Genomic DNA, 15,923 nt, shown 5'->3' with positions numbered 1-15,923 from the left:
ACATGGACCCATGCCTGGCATGGTGACCGCTGTACTTACCAGTGCCCTTGTCACTCCTGTCACTTCCCCTTTCCTGCTGACAAGGCTGCCCCATTTAGGCATAAGTTGGTAAATTTCTTGAACTTGGTGGGGTGCAGGAAGGCTGCTTGGTCCTCTGGCTGGCCGTGCCAATGGCCACTCACACCTAAGGAACCCTTTGTCTGCACCATGGCCAGCAAGAACAGGTTTGGAGAAATGCCCTGAGCTGGTCACATCTCTGCCACAAATATCCACCATATCCTCTGCCATGCCAGAGACTAGTTCCTATGAATTCAAGGTTTTAGGTCTAGGAAGATTATACATGCACACACACACACACACACACACACACACACACACACACACGCACACACACAGGATTATGTAACTCCATCCTCCTTTCCTTGTTAATAAGTAACTGGCATCGTGTAACCCTAATATGCTACCTTTCTAAATGTATGTTCATGTGGTAAAGAATCTCCCAGAAGACACTGAGGTGTCATTTTGAGGAAAAGAGTATAATTATAATTGGTCAGGGCTGGGGGTGTGGCTCTGTGGTAGAGCACTTGCCTAGCGTGTTTGAGGGTTTGATTCTATCACTGTTTAGTGAAAAGGTATGTCTGTACGTGCGTGCACACACACTCAGGCGATTCTGGGTATGTTGATGTCACCAAATGTTTGGGGAGTGACACTAGACTGCTGCTTTGACAGGGCTGGGACTGGCATGGTCCACATGGCTTCTTTCCCAAGGTGGGGGACAGTGTCTAGTGGACAGTGTGGCGATGCTTCTGCGGATGCAGCTGGGAAGGCAGGCTGCCCTCTGTGCAGCAAGGGCTAGAAAGGACCAATTCTGTCCCTGGGACACCTGTCTTAGGTCTTTAAGGCAAGGTCAGAGGGCAAGGAAAAGTGAATTGAGTCCCCCTAAATCAGGGAGAGAGGAGAGCATTCCTCCACGTTGAGCTGTCTCCCAAGTCAGGACTGGTTTCCAGGGACGCTTTTGTTCTGCAGTGAGTCACCTGCCAGCTCACTGCCCCTGTGTCTTCCTGGGCACTGTTCTCGGAGTCACTGGCTGCTTATAAACTGGCCCTTTCCATACACTATGGCACTCATTTTACATTGTCTGCTGTTGGACTCCCACTTTCATCCTTAATAACCCAAAGGGACGGGCTTTCCCAGCAGGATTCATTTCCTGCATGTAACTTAGTTGAGAAAAAAAATTTTAAAGAAAAGTGTAGGCCAAGATGGTTGCCCAATGCTGAAAGTTGTGCGATTGTGGTCCAGCCTGGCCCCAGGAGTCACCCATGCTGTCTGGTAGGTTCTGGGGCCAACCAGGTGAGGTGGAGCCACTATGGTCCTGAATTCAGGGATCCTCTAATTGATAAAAAAAATTACCGCAAGCTCGTGGCTGAGCTCAGTGAGGACGAAAAGTATGAGCAGAAACCCAAGAAGACTCAGTTCATCAAAGCAGCTCCAACATGCCCTGTGTTTGCAGACCTAGTGTTCAGTAAATTCACACACATGACAATCAAAGGAGGAAATAAAATACTAGCTGGATCCTTCATAACCCAGACTGGCAGCTGTGAAGAGGAAGCAGTTTGAGAATCACCACGCTGCTTGTGCAGAGGAACAGCCCAGCATCAAACGCAACCCCTCTATATTCCACCAAGCACTGAAAAGCTGCGGGCCTGGAACTGGCCTCCTACCCATCCTCAGGGGTGGCCACTTCCACCAGGTCCCTGTGCCCCTACCTGACCGATGTTGCTGCTTCCTGGCCATGAAGTGGGTGGTCACTGAGTGCAGAGAGAATAAGCACCCGTGGCCACTGATGTCAGAGAAACGGTCATGTGAGCTGCTGCAGGCTTTTCACAGTTGGGGCCTCGTGATCAAGAGAAAGCAGGACACACAGGGTATGCACAAGATGGCTGAGGCCAACGGGGCCCTGGCCCACTACTGCTGATGGCAGAGGGAAAGGAGAGGCCCTGGGAGGAGCCCAAGGGCCCCCGTCCCATGGGGGAAAAGTCCCTGTGTGTTAAGGGTGGAGTTCCTTTCTGAGCAGGATGGAGTGGAGTATTCATTTCTCATTAACTTTTCTCCCTGGGGTTGGAACTCCCTCTCTGTGCCCGGTCTCCTTGTGAAGAGGAAACACTGACTTGGGAATTTCTTCTAAGAAACCTGGGCACAGGCTTCTCTTTCCTCAGCTCAAGACAGACCTTTGTATGCAAAAGGAAGAAGCTGTAGTATCACAAGACTTATTAGAAAATCTTCTCCTAGGGGCTGGGGGTTTAGCTCAGCGGCATAAGCACCTGCCTTGCAAGCAGGCGGTCGTGAGTTCGATCCCCGGTACCGATAAAAATGAAAAAAACAAAAACAAAAAAAAAAAAAAAAAAAGAAAATCTTCTCCTTGATACAGAAGTATCATTGATTAAAACTCATGGAAGGAAAAAAAAGTTCTAAACCAGGACTGGTGTTGTACACCTGTAATCCCAGCAGACTGGGATTAGCAGTCTGGCAGGAGGATTACAAGTTCAAACGCAGTCTGGGGAATTTAGGAACTCAGTGAGCTTCTGTCTCAAAATAAATGAAAAAGGGCTGGGGATATAGCTCAGTGCCAAGGCCCTGGGTTCACTCTCTATTTTGCCATGTTGCCTTTTGGAGTGTTTGAGGCCATGCACTGATAGACACCTGTACCTCTGCTGACATTTTAGTAGTCCCTAGGGGTATAAAGTGACAAGGGTCATTCAGGAGAGGAGACTGCCTTCTAAGTGGCTTTTCATAGGCAGCAGCCGCCCCAAGAGCATTTTCATCTCATGCCTTGGCATTGCCCACAGGGAAGGCCCGCCTGCCTCATGGCACAGGTCTGCACTCACCTAGCCATCTGTGACCCCAGGAGAACTTGAATAGACCAAACTTTACAAAGCGAGACAGAAGGGGGTGCTCTGAATGGCGAGGTATAGGACCTGGTGGTCATGCTCATGAACCCAAGCAAGAATCCAGCTCCCCTATTAATCGACTGTGAGGTCTTGGTATGCCTCCGTTTCCTTTTTTGTAAAATGAGACATGTAGTGTCTCACTTTGGGGGGTTGTGGGGGCTTTGGAACTGAATGGGACCACGCACGTTCAGCCCCTGCTGTCTTCAGACCCTGCTTTGTTTGATGGACATAAAGCCTCGAGGCCTAGATTAGAAACTGTTCCAGCAACAATCTTTTCCAATAGGGTGCTCCAGGGCGCCCTCAGCCTCAGCAACCCTGATCATTTAGGCTGGGAACATTCTTTGACAGATGGCCTGTCTTGTGTACTGTGGTTGTTCAGCAGGCTTCTTGGTGACCTTTACCCATGAGGTGCTGGTGGCACCTTCTCCCCCAACCAGGGTCTGGAGCTTGTCAGATGTCTCCTGGGGGCAAAGTGTCTCCCTCCACCCCAGTTGAGAACCACCCTCAGTGGGCACTCGCAGAAGACCTGGGAGGCTGATTTTATCGCTGCATGTGATCACAGCTGGCCTGAGAGAGCTGAAAGGTCAGGCAGGAAGGGGGACCTGAGCCCTGAGACCACAGATCACTCCAGGAATCCAAAGTGCAGGCACATACCTACACGTGAGGAATTAGGGAGGGAGAAGGAAGGACAGTCTTTTCACGAGGTGAAACTGAATAGGTGAGCAGGTGGCCCCCGTGTGGTGGAGGTGGGGGTACCACACAGAAATCTGCCCTGTTCCTATGGTGCCAATCCCACACAGAGCAGCTTCCAACCCTACTGAGCCCTCTGCACCCAGAGGGGCTCAAGCGCCACTGATTCACAGGTAACCAAAGGGTAGAGACAGCAGCTGGGAGAAATGAGCTGCCATGACTCAGGGCCATTGTGAACGCCAATCTGCCCCTGCTCCCACGCTGATTCTGCACTGGAGGGCATCCCAAGGGGAGCGGAACGGGTGCCAACTTGTAGGTGACATAACCTGCTAAAAGTGACTAGGGTTGTAATGATTCCCAGGGAAAAGAGGGGCCTGGGAGATCCATCACTGGGATACGATGGCCGGGAGACTGGACCAGTCATTTCCTTCCTTCAATGACATCAGCGCCCAGCAGAGGCTGCCCAGCTGCAGCTTGCTGGGCGACTCCACGCTCAGAAAACGCCAACCTGAGTTCTGGAGCACAGCCAGAGCATGAAGTTCTGTCTGGGAGTACTTTTTTCCTCTTACAGAATCCATGCAAAGTTTCAGTTTCCAGAGGAGGGTTCAGCTCTCTGGGTGTTTGGTTACTCAAAGCCTGCTTGCTGAGAATTCCTAAGAAGTTTAAAAACACACCCAGGCTAGGTCGGAAGCTCGCCAGCTCCCTGCCACCGCCACCTCCTCCGGGAAGCCTCTCTTTTAGGGCTTAGCCTCTGACTCATCCCTGCCCTGCCCAGCCTGGCTGGGGCTCCTGGCTCTGTCTCGGTGGCTGGGCTCCCTTCTGCCCAGCATGCTCATTATTTCTGCACTCTTCACCTTCTTTTCCATGAGAGGCACCCTGTGTGTTTTCTCTGTTTATGTTTGTTTATTGAACAAGCAGTTGTAGAGTACTTACTATGAACCAGCACCATGCTAAGCTCTTTACAAATATTAGCTTGGTCTTACAGTGATTCCAGCCCTCTGACAGTGGCTTTGCACATGGACGTCTCCTGGGCCTTTCTTTGGAGGATCTAGGAGAGATTCAGCTCAAATCTCACACAGCTTCCTCTGCTCCATTGACTCTGCAGGTATAGCAGAGGCTCTGGCATCAGAAACTCCGGTGCCTGGAGCACCGGAGTGACCACACTGCCCAGGCAGGGTGTAAAAAGTCTCCATCCCAGGGGCAGCAATGCGTCCCTCCTTGGGCATGTCCTGAACAAGGCTTGAAAGAATAAAAGATACCCAGTCCTCCTTGCAGTGGCCTCCCCATGGTGCTCCAGGACAATGAAGGCCTCCTGTCGAATACAGGATGCCTTAATCGTATGGAAGCCTCTCCAGGTAGATGGCGCACACCAGTTCTGTGCCACTGAGCCTCCCTGGCTCCCCAGGTCTGATGCAGCTGCTATAGCCAGGGCATGGTCCTGGTCACTGAGGGTGCAAGATGACCTAGGGTCCAAGGCCATGGAGCTGGGTGGGGACTTGGGGCTCCTGAATCCCTCTCACACATGTTGAGAGCCCCTCTCTCACACACAACAGCCTGTCTCAGCTTTTTCTAGAGTATAGACATGAGATTTCTGACCCTATAAGCTCCCTGGGGCCCAGAGCCTGGCAACCCCTCAACTTCCCTACAGATCCATCTCCCTGGAGATGGTACTGGGTCTCAGTGTCACCAGGGTTTGCTCCAATTTCAATTCTCGCTCCAGAATGAATGCCATCATGATGTCCTCACAGTGCCACCCCCCCTCCCCGCCAAAGATCAAGAGAACCAAGAGTCTTCTAGGAACTTAGCATCTCTATGGGGGATTCTGACACTTTCCTGGGAGCCTCAATGATGGGAGTAAAAGATCTTCCAGGTGCTTGAGGGGGCATGCATGACCTTTCCATTTCACTGTGCATTCAAGTACATGTCACTGGACACTGTGTCTTAGGGCCCCTGCCAGATCTGGGATCTTTGTCCTGCAACTGAACTGGGTTCATGGAGACACTGGGTCTGATGACTGCTGCCCCACAATGGCAGTGAATGGTCTGCAGAACCAGTTTCACAGACAAGTCAGTCTGCCTGACCCAATGCTGGAGGATCAGAACCTTAAAGCCTTACCAAAGACCCCCCCCCCCATCCTGAGGGGACACTGCTGTACACGGACAGAATGGTGCTGGGCCAGAGAGCACTGCCAGCAAGGACACAGTGCAGGCCAATCTGAGTTACACAGTCCAATAGCTGCCACATTAGCAAGAGTGAAAAGAGCCAGGCCAAAGCAATAATGCAGGCTATGTAATTCATTATGTAACAACTTCATTTCAGTATGTCCTCCATCTAACGATCATTAATAGAATATTTTTCATTCTCTCTTTTGCCCCAATGTTTGAAATCCACTGTGTATTTTCCTCCTGCAGCACATCTCATCTTAGACAAGCCACATTTCCAGGGCTCGAAGCCATGTGTGGTCAGGAACAGCTGTACCGAACAGCTCAGCTCAGAGCCTCTGATTATTACTTAGGAAAACTACGTTGGATGGCTTTTATTATGTGCCTTCTAGTTTTATGGGTTTTCTAAGGTTTCTGCAATGAACGTGAATTGGGTTGATCATCAGGGAAAGGGTGACACTGTGGTTTAAAACTCTGATCTACTGTGTTGTGGTGGTGGTATGTTAGATCCTTTCATTATTCAAGGAAAAATGGCCAATTTATCCAATTTTCCTCTGTGCCTCACAAATGCAAAGAAAGCCACCTTTGCATGGAGGCCTGTTGGAGGCACATTCCTAAAATATTTTGACAGAGTAGCCTTTAATTGCAAAGCAAATCAGATGGCACAGCTATTGCCTGGGGCAGTGTGGGGGGTGGGTAGGAGGGAGTCAGCACATCACACAGGAGGAGGCTCTGGACATCAGGGGTGCCCTTCAGCTACCCTTAGGTGAGGGATCGGCTGGCCCAGGCCGCCCACTTCATTACAGTGGAAATGGTGATCCCCCTGGGTGTGAGTAACCCGGGATCCAATGCCAATGCGTGGCGAGTGATGTCTAACCAGGATACAGTCCCTGGACAGTGGAAAAGTGCTAGACAGGTCAGGGCCAAGAGGACCCAAGAGAAGGGGTTGTGGCCGGCTCATCCCCTCCCCCACTCTTTCATAGGCTTGGGTTTCATTCTGTCAGCACTGGTTCACTTACCAATTTGTTCATTCCACTCTCTCTCATTCACTCTCACCCTTCCCCACATAGGTTTCCACCTTCTATACGCTTCTTAATGTGTACTTCATCATCTCCATTTCTATCCGCCTCCCCTTACCCTCCCACAGCTGCAGTGACGGCCCCAGGCTATTTGATTATACTTTGATGGCTCCAGATTTTCAGGCCCAAAAATGAGGGCAGAAGAGAGCTTCAGGGATCGAGAGAAATCACACAGATTGAACCAATTTTCTGCATCCTGTGGCATTAGTACATTTCCGTGTGTGTGCATGCTTGTGCACGTGTGTGCGTGTATGTGTGTGTGTGTGCTCTTAACTCATCCCTTGAGGGTTAAAAATGGACCCAAACTTGTGACATCCTCCTTCCCAGTGCTTCCCACCCTGTCCACCACAAAGGCCCCCTGAATGCCAGTGCTGAAGGTGCTAAAGCTCCCAGCACCCTGGCCATATGGCCCTGAGAACCTCAGGCTGTCCCTAAGTGTCCCTGAGGTCACATGCAGACCCCTCCCCCAAAGATGTTGTCCTTCTCCAGCTGCCTTTCCTAAGTGTGAACCATTATGTCTGACATCAGACTTTCTGGAAACCCAAATGTCTCCCAGGCTTTTTCCCCCTGGGATTTCCACTGATATCTCAAACCCTTAGAACAGTCCCTTGGAAGAAGTTTACTTGGTTATGCTCCATTCCAGCTGAGATTCCCTGCTGCAACATCCTAAGGGGTCTGGATCGCTCCTGCTTCTCTGCCCACGATGGAGCAGCCTCCCCACACTCAGCCACATTCTCCTCTGCTCATGCCCGGGCCCTCTTCTGTCCTTCGGCAGGCAATTTCCCAGCTCTTCCAGCCCATTTCAGAAGAAGAAGTTGATGGACCAGGTCAGGGAATCGCCTATCCTCTCCACAAGGAAGAGAGAAGCTGTGACAGCCAGGAAGGAGCTGGCTCTGTGTGGTCTGACTCATGCAGACCCCTTCCCAGGGAGGCTCAGCAGAGTGTGAGAGGTAGGGATGGTTCGGCTACCAAGGGAGACACAAAGACAGAAACCAACAGGCCTCACCTAGCTTTCATAAATGAGCTCACACTGACTCTGTACCCTGACCCCGGGGCCAGTCGGGGTCTGCAGAGCCAAAGGTGGGCAGACAGCTTCCTCCCCTCCTTGATGCTACCCATCACAGCTGTGAACCACATGACCTTAAATGATCACAGGGACACCTCTGCCCTGCCCCTGGTGCAGATGGAACAGGGCAGGGGCAGATGACCTGAGGATGCCAGAGCAGGCCGTGCTGCTGGCTGAGGTTCACCGAACCCTCTTCTGCTGCAGTCAAACCTTTGGGGTGGTAGCCCCCTTCCTGCTTGTGCAGGCTTCTGTTCCACTATCACTTGTATATGATCTTCTGGGGCCCAATTTCCAGCTGCCTTTGTTACTTTTGATCGGCCTGTTTGTTCTGTCTCTGCCCTGAGAAGGCAGAGACCTCAGCCTGTCCTTTTCCCTGCTTCCGGCAAGTAGCGGGGAGGGATGCACCTTGTCACTTAAAAGAACGAAGAGATGAATGAATGGTGTGTGCACTGTTGGAGTCTACAGATCCAAGCACAGGACCCTGTATGATAAGCACTTTGGAGTTTACATCACTCCAGCCTGAGGGAGGTCATGTGATCTCCACGAACAGGTTCTCCTCAGCATGGCCACCTTGTTGTTTTAATATTAATTTTCAAGCTTTTGGTGAAGCTGTGAGGCCCCCAATGGGGCTATCACAAAGGTCCCACTGAAGTAGGATCTGACAGATCTTAGGGCTTTGTCCTGGATGGAGCAGGCTGGGCCCTCAGGGCAGCCTTTGTCCCTCAGAGGGCAGTCAGCATGCTTAGCAGGGTCCTACTGTGTGCAGTTCTGAGGGAAAGCCAGACAGCAGTAAAACCTCACAGTCAGCCAGGAAGCCAGAAACCACCTCTGGCCTACAAAAAAATGCAGAGAAAAAGACAGTTCACAGTAAGTGAGAGTGGCTGGCTTCTCACTCGAGCCCTGAAGGGTCTCTAGAAGCCAAGAAGATGAAGACATGGATGGGGATGCTACCCCCAGGTGGGCAGGCCTGGATGAGACCAAGTGCAGGGCCGAAAGACAGGACAATGAGGACAAAGGTGGGCAGGTTGGGAGGTCCTGTGTCCATCCCTGACCTGTGGGATATGACTGAACATCTTCTATGTGCCTCTGGGTGTCAGGCAGAGCAGGGAGCACACTATTGAGGATGTCTGTCTTGCAGAGAGAATAGTTAATGAGACAGGCAGACCAGCCACAAAAGCCCAAGCAAGCCACACGGTACCAGGGATCATCAGATCAACCCTACCATGGTAGGGGGGTCACAGGTAGCCAGAAAGTGGGGACGGCAATTTCCCACAGTGGTTTGCTGCCGAGGGAACATTCACAGCCTCTCAGGATGTAAGATTGGGGGGCAGCTGTGACTCCTTTTATATGCAGAAGGATGATTCATAAGCAAGCAAGGCATTGCCTTCTTTTTAATGGCAATGAGTACCCTGGACACGGGCAGCTAGAGCAGAGCACAAACATAAACATAATAGCAGTGCCCATCACTCCCTCTAGGCACCAGTGGGCACCTGACTTCCATGCTTCCTTGCTTAGGCCTTTAAGCCTGGACAGGCATCTCCTTGGCTGCACCAACAGCATCTATGGACCTGCGCGTAGCACAGTGGTCACCCTTCTCCCACCTGACCACTAAAGCTGTCCCAGGGTGGTCTCCAGGGTCTTTCTGTCCTTTGTGGAGTGGCGTGTCACAATAGCCAGGTCTCACCAGACCGCTGTAGCGGAACCTGTGTGAACCCCATTGCAGGGCAGGCTTTGCCATGCTGTTCCCGGGAGAGGTCACAGTCAGGGTTGCATCTGTCATCTTCCTCCCTCTGAATCACTGTGTTTGGGCCTGCACGTAATAGGTGCTCAGCAACAGATGATGGAATAGAGTGGTCCAGAGGACAGTTAAACACTTTCCTCTCATCTTTGGGCATGGAATTTTCCAGAGACTCTAATGATCAGGACCAGGCAATTCCTCCCTCCAGTTCCTGCATCCCTATAGGGTGACTCTGGATGAGGCACGTAGGTTTGGGAATTCTGCTACAGACTCAGTCCCAGTGGTGGGACAGGCTGCATGGGGTACAGCTCAGCAGGAACACGGGGCTGAAGCACATAGCCAGGGGGGCTGGAAGGAAAGTGGTCAGAGAGGAAGGTGGGCGGGCCTGCAGGGCCTTGGGTGAGGGTTAGGGTTGGAGTTAGGAGGAGGAGCTGGGCTCCAACCCTCAGGGTGGGGAGAGGCCTCTGCAGGTGGCTCCCACTGCCACTGATGTAGTCAGAGCTTTGTGGCTAACAGATCACAGGGCCATGCCTGGGTGGGGCCCAGGATCTGCATTTTAGCGGAGGACCTCAAGTAAATGTCAATCAGGCACAACGTGGCAATGAGCAAGGAGGAACTCGAGACTCCTGTGACCACCTCTGGAAGCAGCTGCTCAGTCCTGGGGCAGCTCTGGCTCTTTCAGAGGAAGTCAAAGGAAACCTGCTCTAAAGAACACGTCCCACTTCTTGATTGGAGTCACATAGACTCCTTCACTAGAAAGAGAGAACACAGAGGTTTAGGCAGCTGTCATAAAGCGCCTTCCTTTCCAGCCCAGCAGGCCCAGCTCTCTCCACTCCCTGGCCTTGGCCATGCTCCAGATCCCTCTCAACCCGTGTATTTTCAAAATCCTTTGTGCCGGAACTCGGCCAGTATGCAAACTAAGCAAGGACTCAGGCTGAGCAGCTTGCATGTGTGACTGCCAACACTCTGGAGAGTCCCTTCCAAGATCAACCTCCTCCAGCCCTCCCCCATTCTTCTGTCATTTCCTCAGATGTCTATAATGTAGCCCTAAGCTTTTTGTTCCCCAGTGAGACTTAGCAAATACTCAGAGAAAAAGCTAACAATTGATCTAATTCACACTGAGGCATCAACTCCTTTCTTCTCCCAGCAATGCAACCAGCATCAGACCCAGGGATACCTGGGAATGGGGAAAGCTGGGAAAGGGAAGAACTTCCCATGGCAAAGGGAAAGGAAAGGAGGAAGAGGTCTGGAAGAAGAGGAACAAAGAAAACCTTTATTTGCTGCAGATCTGTCCTGGACTAACCCAGCCCTGCCCTGCCCACTGCCCTGACCTCTGTGGAGGCCGGCACAACCAGATCTGTCTGATCTGGGAAGCAATTTTAAAGTTCACCCAGGTCCAGGATGTCCATCTGAACAATCTCTCCAGAGCAAAACCAGGACTAAGAACAAAGAAGAAAAAGTTTAAGATCCACAAGGGGCCACACAGGGACTGAGCAACCTGTTTTTCAGATAAGCATCTGGTTTTGGTCTTGGAAGAATTTTCCTTCTCATCTGTGCTGCTGGGGCCAGAAAATGGGGTGAGGAGGCTGGGGTGGGGGTGGGAGGTGAAGGCCAGACCCGGGCTTTTCCTGAAACACTCTGGGTGCAGAAGCAGAGCTGGCTGAGGGGTTGACATCACCAGCTCTGGGGCAGAGGTACCCGGGACCCTCACCCCTCCACGCTGGATGCACAGAGCCTGGTGAGGGAGAAAGAATCCTTGATGTTTCACCCGCCTACTTCCCTTGCCAAGCCATAAATCCACTGCAGGCCAGAGAATCGTCTTGGTTGAGTCCAGTTGTGAAAACAACCTCTGTGTGCTGGGAAAGAAATGGTCTACACATCCCCCATACTTCCCGATTCATTCCCAAAGTTTTCAGATCTTTTTCCCAGATGAAGAAGAAAGAATAAAAAAAAAAAAAAAAGTTGGTGGGGAGAGGAAAAGAAAACCAAGAAGGGAAACCAGAGAGCAAGATTCCAAGACAGTAAAGACTGAATTGCTGAGAAAGAAGCAAGCATATTCCCCAGGGGCTGAGGCAGGCCCTCCCAGGTCACTTCTAGGTGCAGCCTAGATACTGATCAAGAAATGACCCCAAGGGAGACACAAAGTCTTGACTTGCATGACCGGATTGTATTTCTCCAGGACAAACGGGGTCTGAAGAAGTATGTGGGTGGGAATTGGAATCCCCATTCCTTGGACAATGACAACTGTCTCCTTTGGAGAGGAGTCTTTCCTTATCATGGGTAATGAGACACCAAGCAAATAGTGGGTTAGACACTTGGGGAGGGCTCCCCTTGCCAGCCCAAGAGAACAACCCTATGGGAAAAGTTCCACGAACATGAATTTATCTTTAAGAAATGCAAAGGCTGCTAAGCTAAATTGTGTAATCCGATCACTGGCCACAGAGGGGCTCAGATTTCCTGATAGCATCAAGGGTCTCAGCCGAAAGACCTAGAATCCTGACTGTCTTAGGGCATGCTGTCTATCCCTCTGTTTCACTCAACAAACACACACGTCAAGTGCACACTGGCCCAGGACAGATTGCTCTGCTTTTCTTCTGTCTTCAAAGAAATGCAAGATCACCCTGAGAAAAGCACCCCTCATTGAGAACTATGACAGCTGATATCCAATTAAAATCACTCTGCAGAAAACAGAACCAAATAAGTAAGAAGCAAGAAAAATACGCAAACAGAAGAGCAAGAGAGACAGACTGACAGCAGACTCATGGTGGGTGTGTGGACACATCTACTAAAATGCCGGAGAAAGTCAACGAGAAGATGGGGAATTCTGTCTTCTGTAGAGCTGGAATCTACAAATAAAATCAGACAGGAATTTTAATGCTGAAAATAGTATGCAAGAGCCAGACCCAACAGCAGTAAGACAGAGTGGAAGAGATCAGTCAGTGGAAAGATACCTTGGGAGAAAATGTTAAAATTGCAGCACAGAGAGAAAAAATATGCAGCACATAGAAAAGTCCACAAGGGCAGGCAGGTCGCGTGAACATGCTGGAGAAGGAGAAGGGAGAGGACAGGGCAGGAGCAGTGTCTGGAAGAGGCTGACACCCAGTCCCAGGCTGATTAAAGACAGCAGGCCAGGTTGAGTTAGAAACAGGAGCAGGTCTGTGAGACCCAGGCAGGTGCGAACGGGAACCCCAGGGACGCATGTCACGGGAATGAAAAAGAAAGGCAGGAAGAGAATCTGCAACTTAGCCAGAGAAAACAGACATTGACTGTTAATGATTAGCAAGAAACTGATTGGCTGGCTCTTTTGATTAAACTCAGAGGCAAGTTTAATCAAGTAAAAGGAATAAGAACTCTGGGAAGAGAAAATGTACCGGGAAATCTAAATGAATTGTGTGTGTGTGTGTGTGTGTGTGTGTGTGTGTGTGTGTGTGTGTGTGAATCACTAGAGATTAAAGCCAGGGCCTTCGCACTGAGCTACAACCCTGGCCCTGTCCCTGTTAAATTTTTTTTTTTTTAATTTTTGAGACAGGATCTAGTTAAATTACAAAGTTGCCCACGCTGGGCTTAAATTCACAATCTTCTGGCTTCAGCTTCCAGGTGAGCTGACATTACAGGTGTGCTCTGCCATGCCTGGATTGACATTCTGAATTGGATATAGTGAAAATGTGGGGGTCCCGTGTCATTTTATCAGATCACCCCATGCAGCGAAATCTGTACTTGGAGTTCAGAGAGCGGCCCAAAGCACATTCCAGCTCCAAAATAAGGAGGCTAAAAATCCACCATTTGCATTCCTTAAAACAGCAAAATAACAGCAAGTCATACCCAGAGTAGAAGAAAGTAAATATTAAAGACAAGGATAGAAGGGAATTATTTAGAGAACAAATATATAATGGTGTAATCAACAAAACTAAAAGTCAACTTAAAAAAAAATGAATAAAATCAATGAAACTCAATGAAAACTTGGTGAAACAAGGACTCGGGCCTACCCCTGACAAGACTGGAGGCTGAATCCATGTGTCCACATATTTAAGTTACGAGGTAATAAGCTATCAAATAAAGCATTTTCTATCCTTCCATTTGGATGAATACACCTTCAGTACAACAGAGAAGGCTGGATTCAGTTTACAGCTCTCAGATACCCTGGAAATTTGTGTCTGAGGATAGGGCAAAGGTGCCTGTACCCCAGTCTGGCCGTACTGCACCCAACACGGTCATGAGAAGCCAGTTTGGACTCTGGCCGCCCGCCCTTGGCTGCCCCTTCGCTCCCTCTGGGCCCGCATCATGTACCCACGGCCAGCTTTGGATAGCACAGATCCAGGAATAAGATGAGTAAGTAGGTGGGGACCATGTGGGCAGGAGTGCTAGAGCCCTGAGATTTTACACAAGGTCTCAAAGAGGAAATGTAGGCACTGGCGGGCAGTGTGCTCGGTCCACAGACTTCACCCCTGTGAGGAAGGGGAGATGGACCAGAGCAGGGTTGGCAAGCCTCTTGTCTGGGCCCAGGAGCAATAATAACAAGTGCATCAAGAACAAGGAGACAGACATCACTACAGACCCCACAGATGCCAAGAGGACGGCAGAGGACATTAGAACAACCGCAGGCAGATACGGTAGAAAGTCAGGTGAATGGACCGTGTTGTAGGAAACCGCACTGCCCCACGTTTTCCTAAGAAGAGACAATGAATCCACTAGTCCATCCTCTGTCTGGAAAGTAAATACGATTCCCAATTAAAATCCCTTTCACAAAAGAAACGGCTCCATGGGTGAAATCTTCTAAACATTTCAAGAAAAAACACCAATTACCTTTTACAGACTCTTTCAGGAATAGATCAAGAGCATTTCCCAATCAATGTAACCTGAAAAGGATATTTTAATAAGGAACAATATCTATTTTAAGTCACATATAAAAACCCCTTTAAAAAGTACCAGCAAGCTAATTCCATTAACAAGGGAATATAATGTTATGACCAACTTGAATTTACTTTTGGCATATAAAGTTGGCTTGTTATTTTAAAAATAATAAAATAATGGAAACAACAAATGATAATCTCAGGAGATGCTACAAAGGTAGTTGCTACATTCGGTGGTAGAGCACTTTCTAGCACATGTAGGCCCTGCACACATAGAAAAAAATCGGCAAGTCCTTAGTAAAGTTATAAGAAATGTCTAAATCTACAACAAGTAGCATAAATAGTCAGTTGATGACAGCTTTCCCCTGAAGCTGTGATTGGAACACAGCTGTCAGCCATTTCCACTCCTATTCAGCATTGTACTGGAGACTCTAGGGACACAGAAAGCAAAGAAAATAAAGAGCTGTGGATTGCAAAGGAACGAAAAAACTGACATCTAATAAATAGCATAATTCTGAGTGGAGAAAACTCGGATTAATTATCGGAATTCACAACACTAAGCAAGATCACCAACTCCTTGATTTACGTTTACAAGTCAATTGTTCTTCTACATACTAGAAATAAACAAAATCCTAAAAAAATATGCTTTTTAAAAAAGCATCAGCTGGGCATGGTGGCAACCCCTGTAATCCTAGCACCGGGAGGCGAGGCAGAGGATTGCCAGGAGTTTGAAGCCAGCCTGGGTTACATAGCAGGACTGTGTCTCAAAACAACAACCATAACAACAGAAACAATAAGTAAAAGAAAGAGAAAAAGAAGAAAAGGAGCAGGAGGAGGAAGAAGATGACTGCCAAACATTACCAGGAAATTCTTAACAAAGAGAGGGACATCCAGGTTCCTGGGTCGGAGGACTCAGCATAGGACGTCTGTCAGCTCTCCCTAGATTGATTTCTACCTACAGATTCAATGTAACCCCAGAAGGGGTGTGAGTGCGTATGTGTGTGTAAGAGAAGGAAGACTGGCCACCTGATCCTAAAATGTATCTGGCCATGTGAAAGGCCAGCAAGAGTAAAGGCAATCTCACTGCAAGGGCGAGAGGGACTTGTGTTATGTGATATGAAGGGTTATCAAGCTGTAATAATTAAGGCAGTGATATTAGTGCAAAATAGATGCATAGACAAAGGGAATAAAGAAGGAGGTTCGGAGACAAACCTACATGTATTGTTATTTGACATACTCTCAAGTTTCTGGTGCAATGCATGAGGGGAAGGAGCGCCTTTCATGAGTAGTGTGGCCAGTAAGCAGAAAGCCAAGCCAAGACCTCCGCCCCACGTTACAGTCAACTCCAGATGCATGAAGTCCAGCAACAAGGCTCTTCAGTGAGATGAAA

At 49.4% G+C, this 15,923-nt stretch overlaps 1 protein-coding gene and 1 pseudogene across 10 annotated transcripts in view; one reads left to right on the top strand and one right to left on the bottom strand.

Annotated features, from left to right (window-relative positions):
• The window catches only part of Ano1 (anoctamin 1), a 164,961-nt gene that overhangs the window by 86,866 nt on the left and 62,172 nt on the right, over positions 1–15,923 (bottom strand). The gene's annotated exons all lie outside the window — the stretch shown is intronic.
• LOC100716719 (small ribosomal subunit protein uS7m-like) lies at positions 1,271–2,607 on the top strand (annotated as a pseudogene).

This window comes from Cavia porcellus, unplaced genomic scaffold (assembly GCF_034190915.1).
Source record: "Cavia porcellus strain 051 isolate PalLab524CR breed Dunkin Hartley unplaced genomic scaffold, mCavPor4.1 scaffold_17, whole genome shotgun sequence".
NCBI lineage: Eukaryota > Metazoa > Chordata > Mammalia > Rodentia > Caviidae > Cavia > Cavia porcellus.
This window is presented reverse-complemented; position numbering and strand designations above follow the sequence as displayed.